Source organism: Haemaphysalis longicornis, unplaced genomic scaffold (genome assembly GCF_048455015.1).
Source record: "Haemaphysalis longicornis isolate Haplotype H1 unplaced genomic scaffold, Haemaphysalis longicornis Haplotype H1 scaffold_1, whole genome shotgun sequence".
NCBI lineage: Eukaryota > Metazoa > Arthropoda > Arachnida > Ixodida > Ixodidae > Haemaphysalis > Haemaphysalis longicornis.
The window spans coordinates 428916689-428930189 of NW_027526203.1; the positions used below are offsets into that span (position 1 = coordinate 428916689).

General features: G+C 49.7%; 1 protein-coding gene across 3 annotated transcripts in view; it reads left to right on the forward strand.

The window, feature by feature from the left end:
* Zfh2 (Zn finger homeodomain 2) overlaps positions 1–13501 on the forward strand; it is a 369044-nt gene that overhangs the window by 332863 nt on the left and 22680 nt on the right. The window lies entirely within an intron of this gene.

The following is a 13501-nucleotide window of genomic DNA, read 5'->3' on the forward strand; positions in this document are numbered from 1 at the left end:
GACGGAACTGTTTCCGGTCGGAAGCGGTTCTGGCGTGCACCCGCTTTTTCGAGTTCGTGCATCTTCGCGCTTTCGAGCTGATGTGCTTTTTGTTGCTGCAAAACATTATGCGTGTGGAATGATGTGCGCCTTATCCTTTTTTTTCCATCTGCCTTATCCTTTTTTTTCCCAGCTGCTTCGGTATTTAGACTCATAGATGGGACTTTTCATGTATCTCTGTTAGCTTTTGTTCAAGGACAAATTGTGCTTCGTTTTGTTTAGAAGTAACTAACTAAAACTAGCTTTTATCTCCCGCTTTGCCTGTACGTTTATGTGTGTTCGCGCGTGCATGTGTGCGAACTTCGATTGCGCGCGACGTATCCGTGCAGTTTCGCCATTGCATTCAAGGTTTAAGGTGAGGTTGGCTTGGTCGCTTGCGGTATACATCTACTACTTTTGCCGCCTGCTGTCTGGTGGTCGCGCGTTCTTTGTCGCAATTTTTTTTTACTGCACTTGCACACTTAGGTATAATCGAGCCCAAAACAGTGACCCCCACCTGTGGTATGTAAGCGCAGACTGTTTGATAATGTTTGCAAGCTTCCAGTCTGTATGTCTAATGAACACGTGTCGTAATGCTGGCGGCAAAGCCGGTGTCGTGCTTTTGACACTTTTTTTCTGTGTTCAATGCTGTAATCATCACGGTAAGCGACCAATAGGGGCCCTCTTGCTTGTTCACCCAGATGCCGATTTGGCGAAATGGAGGGCAGTCCGCTAATAATTGCAGAAGTTTCTGTTAGTACACCGACTTTTCATGTGTACTTTTAAATAAGTACGGTTCTCGCAAGTCAGCGTCTGTGCCCGACGCAGGATGCATGCGATAGCAGGTTCCGTGTGAATAGTTCTGAAGTTGAACTGAATACAAAAGTAACAAAAAAAAAAAAAAGAACGTAGTTTAACCGAACTTGCTGTCGAGCGCGCTGGTGCACAGTTGTCGAAAGGCCTTGTGCAAGCAAACATCCTCGCGCTTGGTCCGTCCTTTGTTTCTGCAAAAGGTGCAAAATTTGCAGGAAAAAGACGAAACGCTTTTAAGTAGTACGAAGCGTTCCGAGAAAGTAACAGCGTGACGCCTCTGAGGACCAGTTTGATTCCGTTTCAAAGCTGAAAAGCGGAGTACTTCCGTCTACACGGGGCGAATCCGTGTCCCTCGTGGCATAGCTGCGGGGATATTTGTAGCTCCCGCGAGAATACCACTTCGATCAGGAAATGCGCTTCACTTGAGATTAAGCACAAAATACAAACACGCTTGTTAGCATCAAGCTTCGTGCACGTTTAGCGCCCCGAGTGTTTAAATTAACCCACATCTGACCGTTACGGCGTATCTCCGCCGTGTTCAACTTAAAATTTGATTGTTTCACTTATTACAAAGCTTCGCGCGCATCCGCGACTGTAAATTTGGTGGAGGGTAACCGATGGTTGGTGCTTTTTCTTACGCCACGTTAGTCATGATATACGCCACGAAAGTCTTAAGCTGGCAGAGAGCGTGAATCGCAGCTCGAAATGTTATATGCTCGTGTACGCAATGGTAGGACCAGAGAGTAAAAAAATAAAACAAAAGAAAACCTTTTAAATGCGCCCTGTACACACCAGAAACTCGGCCGTTTTTCGAGAGTAGGTGGCTGTTACTACATCGGGATGATGCACACGTTTCTTCAGCATCGGCGCTGCTGTAGCCTCGCGTTCGAAGATCACTTCGAACTTCGCCCGAATATGTCGCTCCATCGCAGTTGAGCCCCTGAACGGGAGCCCTTCGAATCTCTTCCGCAACCTCGCTTGCCACAAGCGGGGTCGAGGACACCGCTTCGTGGCAGGCAGCGAGAAAAAGCAAGCCGCACAAACAAAGACAGCACGCCGGCACGGAGGGTCCCGCCGCAGCGTGATGCTGGGCGCTCACGCCGGCTTTGTTTCGCCGCTATCTGAAACCCTACCCCGGCGGGGAACGCCTCCGAACGATTAATTAAACACCATCTCTTAAGAACGGGAGTCAACAAGTTAATTACCCCCGTCCCCGTGTAAATAAAGCGGCTTCCTCGTCGTCCTCGGCTCCGCTCTTTGTTTTCTGCTCCCCGCCCTGCACGCTGGCCTGCTCTTTTCTCCTTTGTCTCGGAACGTTCTCTCAGCACGTGCAGGCGCGGTGCTTGTTGGACGCGTTAATGCGCTCACACCCCGCTTCTCGGGGAGGTTAACCAGGCCCCTTCGCTGATTTTTCTTGATTGCTTCGCCGCTGTGCCACGGCTCGAGCCACTCTTGCAAGTGACGGCGCGAAGGGCGGAATGCTCGACTTCTGTAGAGGTCGTTGCTGCTTCCCTCGTCAACTCAATGTCGCTTCATTGCTCTGTCGCTTTCACTGTCTCCCAAACTTTCTTGAGCTTATTCCGTGTTTGTTTTTTGCTCGCGCTTGGGAAGCCCTGCTGCGAACAGTTTAGTCCCCTCAACTGTCCGCATCCGTCGCCACTGTTTAGAGCGCTGCAGCTTGCTCGTTTTCGTTATGCTTTCGCGGTCTTTTTTATATCTTCCCATGCCTCATTAATAGCTCATGGTGCAGGCAGCTAATGTGGCTTTGTGTTTGTGCTCAGGGAAAACCGGGCACGCTTCGGCGTTCATTATTGGGCAGCACGCATTTGTGTTCGCCAGCCTCGGTTCCTGTCATCAAATAGGTGAATGTGACGGTGGTGGTTCGATTCCTGCAAATGTTGGCCGCATTCCTAATGGAGGTGAAATACTAAGGCGACCTCGTATACAGCGCATGTGGATGTTTAGAGAACCCCACGTGGTATCATTTCATCGTTGTACTCGGGCACAACTTCCGAACGGAAGTTGCCAATGCGCCTCGTCATCGCAACCGTCTGTTCGTCGGCGCGGCGAAAAGAGTGCGTTACTGCGGCGAGTGTTTTCAACGCGGCGCGAGTCGTTTTCATTATTTTTCGGAAATAATATACTCTATTGCAACGACGACAAACTACACGAGAGAAAAAAGCAGCACATGTCACGCATTAAGCGCAATCTCCTTTCAAAACGCGTGCTTGCGTTGACATCCGCGTTTTTTCGCTTGGGCGAGCTGTCGAAGCTATTGCAGTTCTTTACTTGTGCCCGAGTATATTAAAAAAGCATAGTGCAAACATTAACACCATTCTCGCGATTTCACAAAATACGCTTTGTGCAGCTTTCATGCGTGCACGAGCAAAAAATTCTCAACTGTGGCGACAGTTAAGTGGCCTGCTCCAAGCAACCTACCCCACCCTTCTGGATACTTTTAGGGCCCGTTGCTATGACGGTTCTTGGGGTGTACTACCACTCTGCAACCGTGCCACCATTTTTCCTCCGCTGCCGAACTAGCATCTTGGGCGGTTGGAATTGCGGCCCTGTCCGGAACCCGTTGCGCTACCACTGTATTAGGTACTGACATCAAAATTATATGTTTCTTTTTTATTGCTTAGAGCGATGCTTAGTGGCCTGGGGAACACGAAACGGCTTTTTAAATACTTGAGTGCGCGGTAATTAATTACGTTGAGCGGCCTGAATATTGTCCGTTTCGGTTTCCCGCGCTTCCAGCCCGGATTGCGCGTATGACAGAACAACGGTATGACCTCAGCATTTTGTGCGAACGTCAAAACACTGCGGAGGCTGGTGCAAACGTTGTTTCGACCGCCCCGTCGCCTGAGCTGAGCGGCTGAGCTGCCAGAAGGCGTTTAGGCAGGCCTACCATTGCGGCGGAAATTTGATGACCGCTTTCAATAAACGTCCAGATGGCGACTTGTATTGCGATTCTTGGCTATATTATCGGCTCCTTTCCCGCGTGTGGAATTTTATTTCTGGCAAGAGTGCCTCTCTGGGCAGCGGTTATGCCTGTAGCTCTGGCTACGTGCATCAGTTCGTGAACGCGCCAGCGCCCAGTCGAGGCTTGCCGCGCCGCGCGTGTGAAGTGACATCACGAGTTTCTGACGAGCGTTGGAGGCACACGGCTACGTCACTTCTTTGCCCTACCACGCAGTGATGTCACGCCGATATCCATGAGCTGCGCGTCGCTAAGCATACCGTTCCGTTGGCGCGATAAATGAGATCAAATTGAAGTATGTTCCTCGCGTCTCGCAGCCCACTCATATTTCAACTCGGGGTATTCTGTCCAGTAAAGGAAGCGAGCTGTGTAATATTACTGACACCTAAAATTGCTGTCAGTAACCCTTTAAAGGGCCTCGCGATCATTCATGCTGTGAGGTTCGAAGTACGAGTCACCATGACTGCATCGAGACCAGACTACACACGCGAATGTGGACTTATCGCAAGCTTCGTCATGGCTTACCCAACGTGTACATCACTCATTGTAATAATTTCTCAAGTTTTGGTTTTATCGGCACTGGCTTCAACGACTGCATACCGGTGTATTTAAAATGTAGATAAAGTGATTGCTCTGTAGATTTGTATGCGCTTGCCCCCTATCAACAACTGCCGTCTCTATCAACGACGCGCATAAGTGTTTCTCGCGGCACATTGGGAAAAAAGAAAAGGATTGTTTTGGTCGCAACCGTCGAACCTTTTTTGAGAACGAGAAGCGGATGTCTGTTCGTTTGGTTTTTTCCTGAAATTATGAAATGTATGACCTATTGGCTATAATTGTCTAGTCTAGTCCCTGATCACTCAATCAGAAGACTAGCACGTGACTCGATGAAGTCGTAACTTTACGGAGGTATGTTCTACAGAAGACTGGGGAGCTGGTATAGCTGGATCTCTCAATAGCGCAGCCTGGCAAACGAAGAAAAAATTGGCGAGATCTGGCTCTCAGCTAGTATTATTTACAAACAACATATAGCACACGGTATGCTGTGTATAACATATATACTATGTATATACAGGGTGATCAAAGTTAAGTCGACAGGTTTTTTTAAAAATAGGCGCTTAGATTTCAGCGAAGAATACCTCTACCGTGAGGTTATGCGCCCAGGGGGACATATAAATAGCAGGTAATTATTGATGTAGGTGACTTAATTAACTAAAATTGATTAATGGACTTTTTAGTGGCTGCAGTAACCAGGCGTGTTTGTATTGGAAAGTTAGACGCAATCATGTTTCTACGCAGTTTCAATTGGCCGAATTATTCTAGCGCAACCCTAGTCCGAAATATCAAACGGCGAAGTTTAATTGTCGTTCGCATGATTACGCATGCAAGACAGTCGGCACCGGCGCAAAGCTCCTTCATTTTGTGACGTGCCTGCTGTGTACGGTGTTTAGTTTGACAACGGGGTGGAGGCATAGGCAAAAGTGACAACCGGCACCCTCTCAGTCTTGGCTATCGTTGTCGCAATCTGTGGTAGGTGGAACCGCTATCGAAACACAGAGTAAAAGGGATGAGCTTAGCGCCGGTCTTCACTGTGTAGCATGCGTAATCATGCGAACGGCAATTAAACTTCGCAGTTCGATATCTCGGAGGTTCATTAATCAATTTTAGTTAATTAAGCCACCTACACGAATATTTACCTCCTAATTAGGTGTCTCCATGGGCGCCAAACCTCACTGTAGAGGTGGTCTTCGCGTAAATCTAAGCGCCTATTTTTAAAAAAACCGGTCGACTTAACTTTGATCACCCTGTATACCTATATGCTATGTATAACACAGTTTAACAAACGGTATACCATGTTGGGGGAAAAAAAAAACGTGCCATTTTTCGATCGTACGTTCCCGCCTTACTGGGTTTGTGAGCTCTTCGATGTGATGTACCAATGGCCAGTATTTTTCGCTATACAGTTTCTTTGTTCCCGTCTGGCGCGTCTTTTGCGCCATACTCACTGTCCACGACACGTAGGGAGCTTAAATGTCTCTTGTGCCAATACTCTTGTTTTTATTACATTACAAGTGTTTGCTTCTTGTAATCCTAAGGATCATTTCAAGGTTGGGTTGCTCAGGCGCCTCGATTTCTGCCGACGCTTACGCAGCCGCCGCCCGAGCATCCGAGACGGGTAGAGCGCGTTCAGTCGCCGGCTGTGGGCCGATTTTGGCGCATTCACGTTTAGAGCCATCCAACCTGTCTGCCGGAGCAGCAGAGCTGTTCTCCGTCCTTTATTTTTTCGCTGTTTTTGGCCGGCACAGATACGCGGGGGGGGGGGGGGGGGGGGGGGGTGATTTAGGCAAGGCATGTTAGAGTGGGCTGGCTTGTTTCAAGTTGGCTAAGGGCACTCGGGGCATCTATAAATATCGATATTGCTCACGAGACGCCATTACTTTTAACGAGTGGATGTTAAGAGTCTCTGTGCGCATCGTCTCGGCCTTCACTTAGCGATAAAGAGAAACTTGCCTGCGCACCGTCTCGGCTAGACGAGCGCCCGAAGAATTAAGCATGACGCTTGACTAGAGCCGCTGCTGGGAGATTCGATTTGCTGGTGTCGCAGCCTTTTCTTCCGCGCCCTCTCCCTATTTCTCTCTTTCATTTCTGGCGTTTTGTTATCGGGGCCCCGATCGGCGGTTCTCGTGCCGCCTGTTTGCCGCCTATATATCACCTCCCTCGCGGCGAACATCCAATTGTACGTCACATGTCCCTATAGCTTGCACGCTGTATACCCTCTGGCTCGCCCCGATTTTAGCCATGGTGCATCCTGGTATTGAAAGCTTCGTCAACACCAACTTGGCCCGCATGCTGGCTTGGTTATAGGGGGGACCTGGCCCCTACCGTGAAACCTTCTCTCTCGAGGTTACGTGTGTGCTTTATACCTGTGTCGATGGTACCTTGCCTGTCTTCGTCACGTCGCTCGGAAAATGTACTCCGTATTTGGCGCCCAGCTTCTAATAAACGCTTTAAATGTTCCTGCCTCTGCGCCGCCAGGAACTGGAGGCCTGTTCATTGGGGGAGTTCGAACACTGGACGTTGATTGCAAAGTTAAAGCGCGGTGCGCTAGGGGCGTGGCGCCGCTCCGGCAACGCTCTTCAGTGTTCCTCCAGTTGTCTCTAGTCGCTCCTTCGCAAATATGGGGTCGCGATAGAAAGCCAGGCATGCCTGAATAGAGCCGTTTGGGCGGTTGGAGTTTCGTGCGAGCGTTTTCGTCTCGTGAATACGTTGGGACATCATGTTGCCTTTTGCGAGTGTAAATAAAGTTTTTGTGTTCCTGATGCGCCTCGAAAGGAATGAAGGGGACTGGAGGGGCAGAACAGCTCACAGCCTTTTGCGCTGCCTTTAAGAGAGTAGAAAAAAAAAGTGCGTATGAGAGAATGAGCCCGGAGAGGGCGACTTGCCCAGCGAGCAGAACAGTGGGCGCCGCAAAGCGCGGATCTTTCGCCCCTCCCGTCCGAGAGGCGAAATCCATCTCAGGAACGTGATCACGTGGTGAAAAATTCACTGGTTCCTTTGTCTATGGCCCGCTGCCTTCTTCTTTGTTTGGGCCCAGCTGCTGCGCGGTGGCGCCCCATCTTGGTTTTTGGGCGCGCTTTGTCGCCCCTGCTTCCCACCTATCGCGGACGACTAAAACACACAACGACCGCGGGTCCGCTTCTAAAAGCCATTGTTTGAATGGGGGGGCCTATCGTTTTTCTCAGACTAACCTACGGCTCGCAGACGGCAGTGGTATATATATGAGGGGAGTCTAGTGAGCTCCCCCTCTACCCCCCTCCCCCCACCCATCCTAAGTGTGTGCTTTATACCGGGGATGGGGTGCTTTGTTCAACCGACTGATCGGAGAGACTAATCTCTAATCCTCCTGCAAAAAGAAAATTTGTTAAGAGAAAATACTCAGCTATTGTAGTAGTTTTTTTCCTCCTCCCTAGAGTCTTCTAAGGCTGTAAACATAGGCTACCTAACGAAGTTTGAATATCTGCGTCGCCGTCCCTCACGAGGAACGGGAGTATGTGAGAACAGAGTCATGATCCCCCTTCTCACGTCAAGGCACTCTTTTTTGTTTGTTTGTGCAGAGATTTCATGTATGAGCCGGCTTATTACGAGTGTTCGCTCTTCGATACTGAGCTTGCTGGACGCTGCAGTCTGTCGCAACATCAGCGCAGTACAGCGCTTACGGCCATGAGCATGTCATAACAATGACGATTGAGTTCTCGGTGAGCGGATATGGCAGCTGAAGCTCGGAATCTGTTAGCGCGTAGTGGTCAATCAATGCTGTGTCATTCAGTGGGTTTAGCATGTCAACTTTCCACGCCCTGTCGGGGTTTTAAGCTTTTATTTTTGTGGAGTGGAGGCTCATTCGCTGAGGTGGAACGTGTTAGAAACGGCAGATTTTCTTCACGAGCAATTGCATTCCAGTTAGTAATCTTTACGTCTGCCTTTGCGCACGCAAGGCAACAAAACACGAATAAGGAAGCCGGAGAACGCACAGGTGCCCTCTCCCCTCTGTGGTAGGAATATTTGCTGACGGCGAATGTTTTCCTTGGGCGCAGGGGGTACGGTGTTTGAAGTTTATGGAAGATCCGGCGCTGGACGTCACCACACCGGTGGTGGCGGTGATGATGAAATAAATGTTAGCGGCGTAACATCTGGCGTCAATATCAAAGCCTGCGCTCTGATCCTTTGTTTCTGTCGATCACTCCGCTCTCACGCATGTCATAGACGAGTTCCGAGCGTACCTCACGTGGTCACTGAACGTGTGAGATAGAGACCCTTTTGGGAGTATAAAATCGTGGTCACTGACCAAGTCGAAAAGGAAAAGTTTGACGTTTCGGAGCCCTTACGGGTTCCTTGTTCACAATGAAGCGGGCAAGAGGCCGTCGTCAATTTATATGCAAGATATGGCGAAATAACTTTGAGTAGATTGCAGGCATGTTGCCATCAGTCCGATTGACAGTATGGGGTGTGGTTTGGATGATCAGTGACTCGAGAAAAAGACGGGAGGCCAAATTTCTTTCTTTTGCTAAGATAGCACCGTCGTCCCAACTGATGCGGTGATTATGCTGGCAGGCATGCTCTGCTAGCGCATTCGTTGTTCGATTTTCTTTTGCTGCGTCACGTTGATGCTCCTTCATTCTTCGTGAAGTTTTGCCCGTTTCGCCGATATAAACGCAATTGCAGTCAGCGCAAGGGATTTTGTATACGACTCCCGGAAACTTATCACTTTCCAGCTTGTCTTCAACGTTCACGAGCTTGCTGCGCACCTAGCTTGAAGGCACGTGCCCTACACGTAAATCGTATTTCGAAAATACGCGGGAAAGTGCCTCACTGACTCCTTGAACGTAAGGAATGGGGCCGTCTTACTGGCGATTCGCTTAGATCGTAGAATCTGCTTTTCGGTTCCTGCCACAAAATGCCCAGGTCCTCCATTCGCCGGCGGCTCGTGGTGCACAGTCGTCAATTCTTCCTTCAGTCTCCGTTGATTGGAGCGTAAGCGTTTGGCTCTGGTAATCCGAGACGACAGACCTCCTGTGGGCGATTGGGTGGCATGAGCTGCACTGCAGGCAGTGTCCGGCATGCGTCTTCTTGCGTAAAGGGTGATGGAGAGCAGTCGTTCGAGCGACGAATAGGTGACCGGTAAAAAGCGCAAAGGCTCATGGGTGCATTGTCTGCTCCCGCGGAGCCCAGCCACTTCCGGTTCGAGAGCTCTCCTCGCCTCCCGTAGGCCGGCGGCTTTGATGCGCGCGTGTGCGTGTTGTTTATTTGTTTCCATCGAAAAAACAAACGCTCATGCATCGCACATTAAATTAATAACAGCGATGAATCCTACTAGGGGTCCTTTGAAAGGAAAGCACCCTGTGACAAATAAACAGCACGCACACAACGCGTGCAAGCCACCGGCGTACGGGAGGCCAGGCGAGATCTCGAACCGGAAGTGGCTGGAGTAGACGACGCACCCATGAACCTTTGCGCTTTTTACCGGTCACCTATGCAAACATCAAGGAACGGAAGGTGCTCCCCAGCCTCTGGTTCACACGTAAACTGTATGTGAGGATCGACCTGATTTAGGGCTTCCAAGAACCTCGGCACGTCATCCTTAGAGAGGATGCAGAAACAGTCGTCAACATACAGTAGAAGGACCTTCGGAGCGGGCGTGAAGTTGTCCAGAGCCTTCTGCTTGACCGCTTCCATAACAGTGTTCGCCGCGGTGACCGATATAGAGGCGCCCATGCTGTACCGTGGGTTTGTTTGTACATTTTGCGCCCGTACGAAAAATGTTACCGAGGCAAACGCGAAGTAGCTCACTCAGTTCATGCACGTCGAAGGGAGTCCGGTCGGCGAGTTTGGCGTCCGAACGCAGGGCTTCTGTGCAGGTTTGCACTGCAAGGTCCGCTGGAATGCTAGTGAACAAGCGGTTACGTCGAAGACGCCACAACCTCATCTTCGCGCAAAGGCAGGCCTCGTACCTTTTCTACAAAATCCGCTGAATAGATGATATTCGTCGTTGTCCTGCCATCTAGCGGGCTCAACACTTTGTGAAGACTGTTTGCACGGTTTCTAACGAGAGGATGGGGAGTGAATGGTCCTTGCAGTTTAAGGGACTTCCATGTGCGCAGTCGGTCACTTGGTAGAAATTCGACTCGCAGACTGACTTCATCTTACAATCGGCGCTGCTGGATTGCTGTATCGACACAAAGCACTCTTAAAAACAAGGAACTGGGGAGTCGCAACACACATGATTTGTGGCGAGCTTTATTAAAGCGAAACCGCAAAAATGCGTTCAAATTATATGCTGGGGTAAGCCTAATTATGTCCTGCAAGCCACAGCGTGTCAAGTCGACGTCCCCCTTAGGACGGAAAACCGGCCGCAGCGTGCGCCCTCAATGAACTACGAAGAGTATATTTTGCGCACCTGTTTCTACTTTTACAGCCAGACCTTGCAGGTGATGTCGAGAGCGCTTTTTGGCTTGTTTTCGCCAATTTTCTGCAAATGTCAGACAAAAGTGATATTTGTTCTCAGATGCTGTTACCCTTCAAAACACTTTTCGTGGTTGGTGCGAGTGGGCAATTGTTCTGAACATTTAAGCTACACCATCGCTGGTGCCATCCCAGGGTGCGTGCCGTGGCGTCGATGTCACGCGACTGCCAAAGCGAGCGCTATGGTCACAATTTTTTTTAAATGAAGGGGGTAGTCGGTTTCCAACCCAAGCTAGATTCAGAGGTTGGGCAATCGTCGTAGCGACTAAGGTACCCGACAAAAACCCGATGTTATTACCCCCGCGAGTTCTCATATTGATATGATAGCACGATAACAGTGTGAACGTGTATGCTCCTAGAAACAAAATCCGCCTGGCTTGCACACTTTTTCTTTGTATGAGCGTGACTGAGTGTTGGCTGCAATCATATTATCGGAAACAACGTGGCATTGCTTTATTCGTATGGAAATTCCCAGAAATGTGCACAAACAAGCTTTCGAATTTGGGCCCCCTCCACGGACGCCGGTGATGTTGCAAGCTTTCGCACAAAAAGGACACTAAGCGCGATATTAAAGATACTGTTGCATTTGTGGTACGTGAGCTGTTTGCGCTGGACGTGGGTGTTGCCGTAACTGTCCTAGCTTCCCAAGAAAAACATGTCTACCCCGAGCCGTGCCACCACACGGGAAGGTGTGCGACCTACTTCATCGATGTTCAGAAATGCTTGGCGGGTGCGTTGTTTATGGGTGTTCTATGTCGTCGATTTTTTTTTTTTATTTTCACCCTATCTTCGCCGTAGTGATTCAGCGGCTAAGACGTCGTGCTGCTGAACATGAGGTCGCGAGTTCGATTCCCGGCCGCGGTAGCCGTTCTTTTGGTGGAGGTGAAAAACAAGCGCCCGTTTGTAGAGATTTCGGCGCAGGTTAAAGTTGAAAGCTGTGCCGCCCATTGAATGTGCCAAATTTGTCCAGATTAACCAATAACCGTCCACTACGGCACACCTCATAGAAAAGGCGTAGCTTCGGTGCGTAAAACCTCGCTTTCTGTAGCTTTTCTTTCGGATTTTTTTTTTCAGGTTAGTGGCCTTACACCCATGGATTCACACTATTGATATACTACTTATCTGCAGTCACAAAGAAATGCAGCCCGCACAAAAAAATAATAACCTGTGGATTTCAAAATGTCGCTTCAACAGACTGAAATAACGATGTCTCAGAAGGATTCACGACGTGCGGTTACTACAGTACAGCGTTAGCCGCCACTATACGACATTAACGGAACAAAGTCGCGGAATTCGTGCGTTCAGGTTCTTTTCTAGTTCGGGTTTAATTGCCGCCGGTCTCTTGCTTACGTGTGTGACGCTTTCGCCGACGAGCATCCGATTCCGTTGATCATCCCCCGGATCACATCGCGTGAGAAGCGAAGGCGTGGCCTTGGGGAAACCTGATCACGAGTAGGACCGTCCGCTCCTTCTTTATCGGCCGAGCGGGAAGCTTAAGACCGTGGCAGGCCTCGCGCACGACCAATTAATCTCGAAACCCGTACGGTGTCGAAACCGAGAGAAATTCGATTTTATACTCTGCAATTATCTGCGAAAGATGTTAAGCGCTGTTTCGTCTCCTCACGGTCGCGTTTTCTTTCCGGAATACCCATGTGAAATGAGGCAGCGAACGGGCGCAAAAGGTGGTCCGCGCAAAGAGCGCGGTCGATCGAGCGAATGGAGCAGCCCCGTGTGAGCCCGGCCGCCGCTTACAACGACACTGGCAAATAAAGGAAAGACGGCCGCGCTTCGAAGTGAACGAAATGTGCCAGTTTCTTCGGGAATCTTGGAATTAGGTGATTAGGGTGTCATTACAGGGCTCGTTTCGCTTTCGATCGTGCAAGCGCGGCATTTTTGCGAGAAATTAAAGAGTTCACCCCTGATAATTACAGGGAATCTAAGGTTAGGAAGCCGACGTTTTTCCTCTGTCTGGTTCGCTACTAGCGCCGACATCCTCGTATTCATTTTTGTTCGGTATTTGTTACTCATTCCGGCCTACGTCTTTTTTCTACGCATCTGCTCGCCTACACCGCAACGGGGTATCGTGATCCTGCTGCATGTGACCCAATCGAGGCATTCCTTGCTGCCATCCGTTTTCAGGTCTGCACCGGTCGTTTATGAGTTTTCCTTCAATTTTCGCGATACCAAGCAGATTTTTTTTTTTATTTCGCTCACGGCTGTGCAGGCTGATAAATTTCGTGACCGTTATAGAAGCTTGAAACGCTGCGGTACAGGTGTGGCGATGGCGTTTCCTGATTCGAAGCGGCCAGTGATGGGCTGCGGAGGATCAGGAAAAAATCAAGTAGTGTTCACACTTGTGATGTAGGAAAAAGGAAAACCAAAGAACATGCCGGGAGGGGTGGGAAGGGGGGGGGGGGGGATTTTGTATATGCCTATGCCGTTATGGTTTAACGCGAACTCCACTTGTCTAATTTTCGTACAAATTTCGACGCGGTTCTACGTGCGTTGCCATTCCTCGTGAACAGCACAGAATTCGTTGCAATTTAAACTGCCGTCCGAGGTTTATTTAAGCGCCTGGCAGTGGGGCTAATAGCAGACTGCATTAAACAATAATTGCTACCGCGGCTTTTTCGGGGGAGGGGGTCCTTGCTGATAGTGCACCGATCACAGACA